This window comes from Halichoerus grypus, chromosome 1 (assembly GCF_964656455.1).
Source record: "Halichoerus grypus chromosome 1, mHalGry1.hap1.1, whole genome shotgun sequence".
Classification (NCBI taxonomy): domain Eukaryota; kingdom Metazoa; phylum Chordata; class Mammalia; order Carnivora; family Phocidae; genus Halichoerus; species Halichoerus grypus.
In genome coordinates this window covers 179135272-179147280 of record NC_135712.1, presented here as the reverse complement: position 1 = coordinate 179147280, position 12009 = coordinate 179135272, and the positions used below count along the sequence as shown (strand labels likewise).

The following is a 12009-nucleotide window of genomic DNA, read 5'->3' as shown; positions in this document are numbered from 1 at the left end:
TTTGTGTCAGATGAAATAAACAATTGAAACCGACCTCCCTAAAACACAAAGAAAGCCTGGAACATGTCTTACCCCACATCTACTCCTGCATCTGCGTACTCTCTTATGCAAAACAGTGTGTAATCCTCTGAGAAACATTACAAGCTGCCTCTTTCTGCCCATGTAACTGGGATCAACGTATGGCACAAGTGAAAAGAAAAACATTTGTTTATTAATTTAGATCAAGTTACCGACAGGGTACAGGATTCATTCCACATCAGCTGACCAAATGCTCATGTAATTTTTTTGTAAGATGCTAAGATCGTATCGTCATTTTACTAAAATGTTAATATCCTTTTGCTCACTCTTCAGAACAATATGTAATGAAGTGGTTTTAATTTTATACAGAATATATCCCTGCTTATCCCTCTGCTGTCAGCCCCGAATGTGGAAAGGCAAACATTATTGAGAAGAGTTAAATCTTATTTCACAAGGGCTAAAATTTGAAAGTGGCACTTTGGTGAGTACTATCTTTGAGGAATTGATCTGAGGCCAATTTATGACATTTCCACAAGCAAGTATATGCAGATTCTTGCCATAAAGATTGGAAAAAAAATGCAGGCTCTGAGTGAAATCATAATTTTCATGTTTACTGTAAGAGGAAATTGGAGGTTTTCACCATAAATGTTCACCATTTGGGTGGGGGAAAACCCTCGCTCTGGGACTTAAAATTACTATTTTGCAACCTGCCCCAAACCTTTTTGTTTTTACACAAAACAATTCAAATTGAAAATGAAAATTTTCAGACACACTGCTGATGTGTGTCCCCAGGATTGGTTTCTCTACCGGTGAGAACTCTGTCATAGGGCAAATGGGGCTACGAAAACAGGGAGCAATGATGTTGGGGTCCTCAGGGTAATGGGGAGATCTGCAAAGCAGCCCAAGAGCTCATTAGATACAAGGCACAGCAATAATCGTATACACGAGAAATTTCCATCTCACCATGCATGCAATCTTAAATGGAAAGGAAGTGAACTCTGGCAGATCCTACTGAAGTCAAGGCAAGAACGGCCATTCTCCCTCCTTTTTTACTTGAGATATTCTCCAATGTGTGTGCTCTAAACTAATGTTCATGTTCACCTATTGAGTTGCATTTATTTTTGCATGTTTGGCAGTCAGATCTATAGTATTAGACTTTGCATTGCAGATGAGATTGCTATCATATAGGCCTGGCAAACAACTGGACCTTATTAAAATTTAATTTAAAAAAAAAACCTGCTGAAAATGCCTACTTTGAATAAAGTTATCTCGAGCCATGTATTCAAACCTGTAGAAGGATTTCAGGGAAGAATGGGGCCTATTTCTCTATGCACCTGTCTACACAGTACAGTGTGTAAGTGAACAGAACAAAAATACATGCTGATTTACCCTCACATTTTTACAAGTATAATTTTCCCCTAGGGAAACGAAATTATACAACTGACCTTCCAACTTATAATTACTAAAGCGATACAAAATCGGCTACATTTAATTTTTACTTATACAAAAAAAAAAAAAAAAACACACACAAAAAACCTGGCAGTGGGATACAAATCATGTTTTTCTCCATTGTGAAGTTCCATAAATTTTAATGCACATGCACATTTGACCATTCATTAATTTATTTCTGTTGATTTTAGTTTTTAGTATACATTAGCCAAGTAATCTAAAAGATATTTTTCTAGCTTTGCAGAGAAAAAGATTAATAGTTCAACAGCTGTTTGCCATCATGCTAAATTAAATGAAATGTGTCAATATAACAGACAAGAAAATTAGGGAGTAGTACTGGGGCCTGAGTCTGCATCATGACGAGCCTGGAGGAATCAGAAATCAACAACCAGCAGAACAAACTGCATTTCATTTTTTTTCCAAAATGTAAAACTTCTGTTTCCAAAGCAGTTCGCTATTTTTTTTTAAACAATCACTTTTACTTATCAAATATATCAACTAGTTACCTGAATGCTTACTCACCGCACACGCATCAAAACTAAAATTAAATGGTTATGTAAAGCTTTTAAGTTTTTTTTAATATAAAAAGAAAAATATTCCCCTCCAGCCCACTTGTCTTCTTTTAAAATGCTGTTACCATCTGAATTGCATTGTCTTCCTCTCTCTTTCTGAAGTTTCCTATTGGTTTTAGGTTTTAAAAGTGAGCCAGGAATACGGTAAATAGAAATGACTTATTTTCCTTTGTGTCATTCTCTGTACAGTTAAGATCCCGTGAACACAAGTACTGTTCCTGGTGTGGCCCCCTCACTACTGTTTGCGAGAGTGTTGTCCACCTGAATCTATGCGTTGACCATAAAGACCTTGAGCAAGACACCGATCTTCAGCAGCAACTCTCCTCTTCCTCTACCTTCCCCACCCCCACCCCTTAAGAATTTCCCACTGTCTGTGGACCTCTTAGGTTACCAATAGTGCTACAACGTCACACTTTGTAGGGGTGTATTTTGCCCCTCATTTCATCTATTCGAGAAATAATACATGATGCCAACTGGTATGGTGTAGTCAGAACCAAGTTGCAGGTAACTTGACCTCATTTCACAAGACTGAAAATGAACAAGTCTTGAACAATATACACTCTACTTTTCCCACTAAGAGTATGTCCCCCCTTTCTTCCATGGCAGCTGAAGGAAATGATCTACATCAGGATTTCTGCACTATGTTTCATTTTACACGATCATACAAAGGGACTGGGAAAGACAACCAACGTTGTTCATCTTAACCTTCAGTCCACCAAATGAAGGCTGAGAAGGTACTGGGGCCCAGGTGTCACTGGGGATGCAAGGATGTCACGGCCAGCTCCTGGCCCACGAGGAAGGTGGCGATTTAGTAATTTGTCTCTGGTTAGAGAAGACCTTCTCTGAAAGCCCAGGAAAAAAGTTCAAGCTTCTCATACCCCAAATATTCCAAGCAAAGGACATGTACTTCATCTAAGAAAACAGAAGGTCTAAATGGGCCAATTTCCAAGAGACGCCTGCCTCTTTAACTAGAGACTCCTAACTCATGTGGATTTTCATGTATCGTTTTTCAAAGATTTCTTAGGAAAACAGGAGCATATCAACACAAATTTGCCTAGCTGAGAAATGATAGTACGAGAGTCACTTCATTTTCTGCACTCGAGACAAGAAAATCCACTCAGAAATCAACCACAGAGAGTTTTTTCTCTGCTCTAATAACTTCAATATTGAGTCAGGCTTACAGAAAGAAAAAGCAAAGAGGGCAGGAAGAGAGAAAAAGAAGTAAGAGGGAAAGAAACCGGGAGCGCAGAAGAGGGGGAAGAGGAAAAGAAGGAAGGAAAATGGAAAGGAAAAGGAGCAGCTGCAGAGTTCAGGCCTTTGGGACACCGGCCAGGCTCGCAGGCTTACAATCACTACGTTTCTGTTACTTCTGTTACTTCTGTCTACCAAAGAAATCCACCATCATTCCCTAACGTCCCCTCCTGTGGCTGCAAGGAACATTTTACTTCCTTTCTCCTCACCCTCTGGGACTCTTCACCAAATCGTGGAACCTAACTCTGAGGTCCATTCTAAGAAAAACCGAAAATACTAGAAGGTAAGCCACATGGCGCAGGCAACGCCAGGCAAGGCGCACCCTGGGAAACTGCTCCAGGCTGTCAGCCCTCCCCCCCCCACCCCCAGCTGCTCCACTCTGGTCCATCTCTTTTGGAGGAACTCCTCTCGCTTACCTTACAGAAAAGTAAAACCCTGGTCATGGTCATGTGAAAATATTTTATAGGTATCCCTTAACAGCCTTTAAATGTTGAAACCTAAAAACAATATTTGCTGTTTTCTCTTTGAAGCTCTAACAAAGCCTTTGTTTTAGATTTACCTTTAGTGTGCAATAAGAGTTAATAATCAAATCCATCCCAACCCCCACAAATGTTAAACAAAAAGATAAAAGAAATGCAAATAGCTATTGTCATGGAAAGTTAAAGTACCTGTCTGTATTTTTAAGTGAAAACTATTATCTCTATCAATCAAAATTTAAGAATACAATAGCGCTAATCACAGAAGGTGCTCTGACGGAGTTACTTTTCCTCATAAAAAAAAAAGTATTTTTCCCCTTAAAAACCGAGTATAAAAGTCATATACTTACAATTAGATAGGGTATTTGTAATTTTATTATTAAAAACCTACAGCAGCCTCACTGTTAATAAATGCTTCTAAGTCTCTAGACTGATTTGTACCCAAGAAGACCCAACTCCCTACATATTTTAATAAGGTTGATGAAATTTTATTTAAATTCTCACAGTTTCCAACCTGCGGGGGAACAGCACACTCTTCTGTTGAAAAGAGTTACTCAAGCAGAGGCAACAGTTAACTGGTAATGCAAACTCCTTCTTTTAGACTCTGGACACAATTCCTAGTCCCTGAAATATCTTTACATAGGACATATCTTCCTTGGGTGGCTTGTCCCTTCTTCGTTGTGGCAATTCAGTTTTGAAATTATAACATTCTAAAAGAAAGCCGAATTCTACCATCATAGCGCAGAATGATCCAAGTGCACAGTACATCAATTTCTCTGAGTCTTTTTTTTTTTAATCCACTTTTTGAAAAGACTGGATTAGACCCTGAATATGGTGCTTTCTAAAGACAGTACGAGAACAAAAAAATAGCAAGACCCCAGATAGTAAAACAAACAGCTCAAGATTAAAATTCCTAGAGCAAACAGTTAAGCCAGGATGCCATTATGCAGGCTGAGCCTGGATGGATGTCTCCTCCACCGTGGGGCCAAGAGGCTGTCATCTCCCACCGCCCCCCCCTCCCCGAAGCAAGATCAGATTTCCTTCCCTCCCGACCGCCTCTCTGAGCATCATGGCCAACCTCTCTAGTGTGCTATTAATATCAATGAAGAGACGATTCGATTTCCACTAAAGAAAACCCTTCCTATTCCGGCACAGACCTTCGGGGAGGACCCTGGCCCGGGTATAGACAATACAGCAGCAGAGTTTCACTGCTTTCTTACAGTTCCGTCTTACACACTGTTTGAAGGCTTTTAGCAAACAATGGCAGCATTATCTCCAGGAGAGTTACAAAACAGGATTTGTTAGGACAAAGAATAATAAAGCTGTTCCTCTCTCTCTCTCTGTCTCTCTTTCTCCCCCGACAGCCCCCCCACCCCCGCCCGCCCGAGTTCCAAGAGGCTCCCTCTGCCAGTCCAAAATTCAGCCCCGGTTCCTCAGAGGCACCTGTACTCGTCTATTTCAAGGCAGCCAGCAACTGACAACGGCCCAGGAACCAGGACCCAGGGCGCTGGCAGGAGGCGCCCAGAAGAGCAGGAAAGTAGCCTCTCAACATTTGTAAAATGAAACAAAGTATCAGCCTTGGCTTCTCGCACACACTTACCCGCTCATGGTGAGGAAGGAAAGCTTTGGGGCCGGAGAGGCAATTTTCACACAACGGAAGAAAGTTGAGAGTTTGTCAGGGAGAAACTACAGGCGCTTGGAAGCCTGCGGGCTCTCAGGGCTCCAAGCTGCCGGCCGTGTGAGGAAGGACTGAAGGTATGTGGGCTAAACACAACAAAAGCCACTGCCTTACTCTAGATTAAATATGCAGGAAGAGGCCCCTTTGCATAAACACAAACACTCAGCAAATGAATAACTGGCTCAATCAGACGCCTGCTGTGCCTTCTACCTGTCCTCTCTCTGACGAGAGACACGACCGGTTCCAGGGCACAAGGACTAAACAGGAGACAGTTAAATGTGATGTTGCTATAATAACAATTAAAATGAATTGCATTCATCAGTAATTAAGAACTCACTCCTGGAGTGGGGGGGGTGGGTAACGGGGGAGAGGATATAGTGCTATTGTTTTATCTCCAGCTACTCCGAAAAGAAGTTGGCATAAGACACATCACTGGAGTTTTACCTTAGCTTGCCTTGAAATCTCTAACATTCAATGAGAGTTATCAACAATCACTTTTTTCACCAACAATATACCTTTTGTTTTTGTGCTTTGCCACACTATAAACCGGTCCTTGTGACCTGTACCTTTGAAAGGTCTATTTTATATATGTACAAAAATTTACACATATAAAATATAGACACACTTCCGTACACATACATGTACATGCATATACATGTGTATATATAGGCACGCATGTAACACTGACACGTATTTAATTAAAGGAGATAAACAAAAAAACCCATGCCACTTTACACTCTTTAGTTCACTAATGATTTAAGGAACATAATTTGAGTCTTCCAAAAATACATCCCAAATGCCTGCCTTTCAAATGTCATCAATCCATGACCACTCATTTAAAAACATTACCCATATATTAGAAAGGACGCTTTTAACTGAGTGGCCTCAACCACTTATAATTTCAATTAAATAACGTAATTACAGTCAACAATTTTCTCCATTTCGGCAGAAAATATGCCATACCTCAACATAATTTGTCCTTAGAACCGAGGAATTTAAGCAAAAGGAAAAACACGCAGGCGCTAAGAATTCACTACTGCCTTTCCTCAGCCTAGGGAGTCAACACACTCACCTCTAACCTCTTACTGTATGTTCCAGCTACATGTTGGTCTTAGTAACTTAATTATTTTTTAATAACTTTTGCAGTATTAAATGATTTCGATTGAAACATAAATAAGATTATGTTCATCTACTTCCTTCTAATGCCACATAGTACTATGGGGGCAAATCCAGCACTGCTATTCTATAGGATGTGTCTACATTATTACTTGGACCAAAAAGGGTAGGTCACAGATCCTTCACAGCCTCAGAGAATGTAGTGCAATTATGCTAGCCAAGGGAAATAAGGCAGCTTTCTATTTCAAAAGCAAGTTCTATTTTATTAACACAACACTGCTCTCTGGCTATATCATTCTACTGCAAAAGCAAATGAATATTACTGAAAATTTTTTTTAAAAAATTACTAACAAGCAGGAAAAACCCATCTCAAACATGCATTATGGCATAACCTGGAGAAAAGAGAAACAAAATAGTTTTAAAGATTCCCAAAACCCCCTCCAAAGAATAAAACACAGGTTCTCCCTAAGAGGGGTTCCCAGAGAAACTAAAGACGCCTATTCTATTCACTATTTTCTCTTGAAATGACCTTCCAAATAAGGTGTTAGATAACCTCCTTCCACAGACGATAGTGATCTAACCTTGATGCAAATAAACCATAGAACAAAATTTAATCAGTATATCACTGTGAAAAAGCCTTTGTCCATCCCAATGGAGCTTCTAATGACTGTTTTGGCAGTTCTGGCGGGTAGTTATGCTTCCTAGCTCATCTATATCTCATACTGGTTGAGCAAGCTAATGGAAGTGCTGTTAGTGGAATCCAATATTAATGCTCTGTATCGTGCAAACCTGGATGCAACTGAATATATTATACAATTAGAGGTAGTATCTAATTCCATAGGTATTAGATACTATACTCGAAATTAATATTTTAATGAGGAAAGTGAAATAAAGACGACAAGCCAGGTAAGGGATCCATGCATTGTGGCCCAGCTAAGCTTCTTGTGGCAAGAGGGCTGGATCCTGGAGCGAACGGCACAGACACAGGGATTGTGACAAAAATCCGTATGCAAGCTTTAGATGCTGAGTGACACATACTGATGCACAGAGTCAAAGATGTCATCCTCATGCAAGCGCCACTGGCTGTAAGCTTGAGAGAGAATGAAGGAGGGAAAAAATGGGGGCGGGGGGAGTTGCAGCGAGACCTCCAGAAAATAAACAGGGCGTACAGTTTCAAAGGCTGCAGACACAGACATTTCATTGTTCAAGCCAATTATCAGTGGAAAATAATAACAACAGATGGATTCAGAGTCACTGACTTTTCATATGCACTTCATCTCAGCGGAACAGATGATGAAACGCGAGAGCTATCTCAAAAAGGCAAAACATCTTTCAGTAAAAGAACTCTACAGTCCAGATGGGGACCTTCTAAGGCTGCTGATTATCTTCTTATAATGTTGTAAGATAGACTTACTAAAACATTTCAAGAACTGATCAGATATGATGCGTACAATGGCTTCATTATTGGAAGGAGTTGCTTCAGACTTGTGACTAAAGCGGGCAGAGATTTCAATAAGGTTAGGACTGTAAGTTTCCTGTTTTCTCATCAGGGACTGCAGGTTCCAACTAAAACTGGAAATCTGTGCACAACAGAGAATAAACCAGCGCCCAAGGATCTTATGTTTGTGGTCTTCTCTCGTTTGAGCGAAGAAAAAAAGAGATGAACTGGGACTGCGAAAAGGGCATTAAATTATTCTGAACCATTCTATCACAACGGGGGAGGAAAAAAAACTCCAAAGCAATTCCTTATTAAAAGCATTCAGTGATAAAATACCATCTCTTACATGCAGTTAGAACATCTTAACTACCCCTTGCCACCGGTGATCGCAAAATATAATTTGCTTTTAGTAGTAAATAAATATAAATTTCAATGGTGGTGTGATAAACAGCTGTATTGAATGCCAACCAAACACCCAGGCGAAAGCCACGGACCTATCCCAAAGCATTCTCACTTCACTTAAAGTCACACTTGCTGATAAAACACAATAGGTAAACCGCAACCTGAGAAGCTGCTGTAAGTAACAGAAAAAGTTAAAATTTCTAATCAGCTAAGACTCATTACTACTGGAAAAGCAACGTATCTATTCCGTCTCCATCCATCCATTCATTGTTAATTCTACATTTATAATTTTGCAAAATTCTTTCTCTGAATTGACATGTCATTGAAATCAGTGTGCTAAAGAAAAAAGAAAAGCTGCTCCTCCCACTGTTTACTAACATACTTACCATTTTAAAAATATTTTTATGAACACACTGTTGACTTCACAAGTTTATAACGTAAGTTAAAAAAAATTTTTTTTAAGAGCAAGGCTTTTCTTTCAAAGTACTCTGACAAAAAAGTAAATTCATAGCAGAACATACAAGCATGAAGAAAATATCGCCAAGGGCAAAATTCGGCAATTGCTTTAAGAAGCGAACAAGAGCACAAAAGATGTGTAATACAACCATCTGGCTCTCCTCATACTGTATCAATGCCTCAACTTTATCCCCCACCCCCTTAGCCAGCCCACACCAATGCCACAAAACCAAATGGCTTCACTTATGTCTCCTGCACAGCAAATTCACACAATGCACTGAGAATGCAAAAGTTGATTTTTACACATAAACTAGTATCTTAACATTTTCCCCCACTTCAACTATTTTGTTGAACCTCACTGTGATAAAGATGTCCCCACAGGTATAGATAGGCTTCGCCTCAGGAGAAGCCCCCCTGAAAACTTTAATCTCTACCCTCTTGTGTTTTCTGTTATAATCAGACACTAGATGTGGACATCTGAAAGATGAATTCTGAAATTATTCCAATGAAACCTTTACTTTTTTGGTTCATTTTGCTCTAAATTGTGGGTTGTTTCCCCTACTTATTATTTGAAAGAACTTCACCCTTTTTTTATCACCACCCTTGAAAGTCAGCATGCTGACTAGAAATCATCCTCATTTGGCTCAGTCCGCAAACATTAACTGAGCAACTACTGTGGTGTCAGAAGCTTGCTGGACCACGGATGACTGAAATCATGTTTTCCCAGAGAAGAGCAGAACCTGCCTAGTACATTAAACCACAAACTTCGGTATTCATATAAATCTTCCACACACAAGTAGGCTGAAGCATCTTATTTATTTATGTACTAATTGGGAAGGCAGATATTTGAAAAGTTATGGCACATCTGTAGGCGTCCCACTGCTTTCAAAGGTGGGAATTAAGACTTTTAATGGATATCTCTGGGTAAAATCAACATAGGTCATCATAAATGGGTCTCACAAAGGGGCAACAATCAGAAAATAATAACTGGGGAAGAGGTTCTTGTAGGCCAACTCTCTGCTTTTTCTTCAGGGGCATGTTAGAGGCAGGTGGTCCGTATCAGGCAAGCACTCTTGGTTACAATCAAGGCGTGCACGTGGGGGGCCACGTCTGGTTTACTTCTGGTTTTTTTGCTGACATTGGTTTTGTACCTCCCCTGCATCCCTCTCCATGCTCCAGGATCAGAAAGCCATGCCTAGTTTCTCAAGGAGCTGATTTTTGATTCCCTTCTGGGTGTTTCTGCCCCAGACCACAGAGGCTCCTGGTCCGGACAGCAGCGGTAAGTTTAGGACACACACAGCGGATCTAGCCACGGGGCAAGGGATTCCGCTAATTGTTTAAGCCTGCTCTAGTGTCTGGCCACCAGTTGGCAGACACAACTCATGGCTGCCTACCAGACCTAGGTTAACACAGCTGGAGCCAGATGACAAGCTCTCAAAGAGATTCTTCCCATGGCCACATCTGGCTCCCGGCGGCTCCAATCTGCAGCTAAACAGATTTCATTTGGTTTTTCTGGGAAAGTTTAGGCAATGGATAAAACCAGTCATGTTAATCTTGACTGTGTGCACTTCAGTGTGGGGCAAATTATCAGAAAATAAACCCCATGAAGGCAAGCACTTCCTCGTCTTGAATGCTGTACGCCAGTTACCAAATAGTAGCTGCATATGGTGATTGGTCAATAAATATATATGGAATGAATAACACTAATCAGCATGTAAGTTGAATAAAAACATTCCTGTATCTCATTCTAGCTCCTCTATTCCTATTGTTATATGCGCCATAGCTTACACCTGGGTATATACAGAAAAGACACCCCCCCCTTCCCAACCAAGTGGCTCCACAGTTAAATGTTGTGGGCTCCCTTGTGGGCATGTTGACCCATGGAGAAAAACACACAAGAATGAACCCACTCACATAGTCAGGTGGGAAAACCCCCCAAAAATCCTTCCCTGAAAATAACAGTCTCCCAGTATTACCCATGTCCCTGCTTTATTGGGCCTTAAAGTGCAAAACTTGGCAGCTATGTGCCCACCGTGCTTGCAAGTGACTCAAAAGTAGAAACTTAACTTTTGGCCACCAGAAAAATGCCAGATAATGAGACAACTTTTCCTGGCACCTTTTCATCCCATTTCCTTTCCCATGCCTCTCTTCCTGAATTCTCTGACATTGGCAGATCCCAGTTCCCTTTTCCACTCAACTCTGACCCGTCTCTCGGCTTTTCCGCACCTCACCACCACTAGAAACACACTTGCAAGAGCCAATGTAATTTAGAACCAGGTGGGACCCGCCCTCCTGGCTCCTTAGCTAGAAAGGTTTCTCATACCTTTGGGATGCTATGTTAATAATACTGATGTCAGGGGGTCTTTAATCCTTAGGACAATAAAGTTCCACTGAATGCCCCCAGAACTTGATAGAGGACCCGAGACATTTGGCAGAAGCCTGGCCTGGCTGTTCACATATGATGCTGCTTCCCCAATACAGCAAGTTAACGTTCCTAAAACAAGAATGGCTGCAACGGGCAGATGACTTTGACAAGCTCAGCATATGGTCTTCAACGAAGCAAAGCCACTCAGAAGTGCACTAGATGAAGCTGTTGCCTAAACTCGCTCCCTTTTCTGTCGTGTAGAGCAGCAGGGGTGGGGGTGTGGGTAATTCCTTTCAGCTACGTGTTTAAGTTTCTGAGAGGTGTGCTGTGTCCGCTATGGAGAACTGGGGCTTCCAGGAGCTGCATACCTCATAAAGGGTGGGCCTGGAAGACCCACCCCTCAAAATCCTTCTCTTCCTTTGTTTCTACTTTCTGGAATTACTTTGAAAATGGGAGAACGGCTTTCCAGAACTCCATAATCACAAAGAAAATTTAAGATAATCAAGGGAGAAGCGGGACAACAGGATGCGGACGCTTGATGCCTAGTCCTTCCCCGGGAACAGGCCAGAATGTAAAAACCACCAAAAGAAAACAGAAAAAAAAAAAAATTTTTTTTTAATTAGGGGAAAATGTCAGGGGATGGGGGGAGGGCACCAGGCTGACCATGAATATCTTTATTTCTTAATGCTTCCTCGGGCTGCCTCAATTAACACTAAGTACTATGTAATATCGTAGTGCCCAGTCTAGCTCAACCTGGGAGAGTTCAGTCCTCACGAGCGCAGACACAA

At 41.0% G+C, this 12009-nt stretch overlaps 1 protein-coding gene across 6 annotated transcripts in view; it reads right to left on the bottom strand.

The window, feature by feature from the left end:
• FOXP1 (forkhead box P1) overlaps positions 1-12009 on the bottom strand; it is a 490351-nt gene that overhangs the window by 320624 nt on the left and 157718 nt on the right. The gene's annotated exons all lie outside the window — the stretch shown is intronic.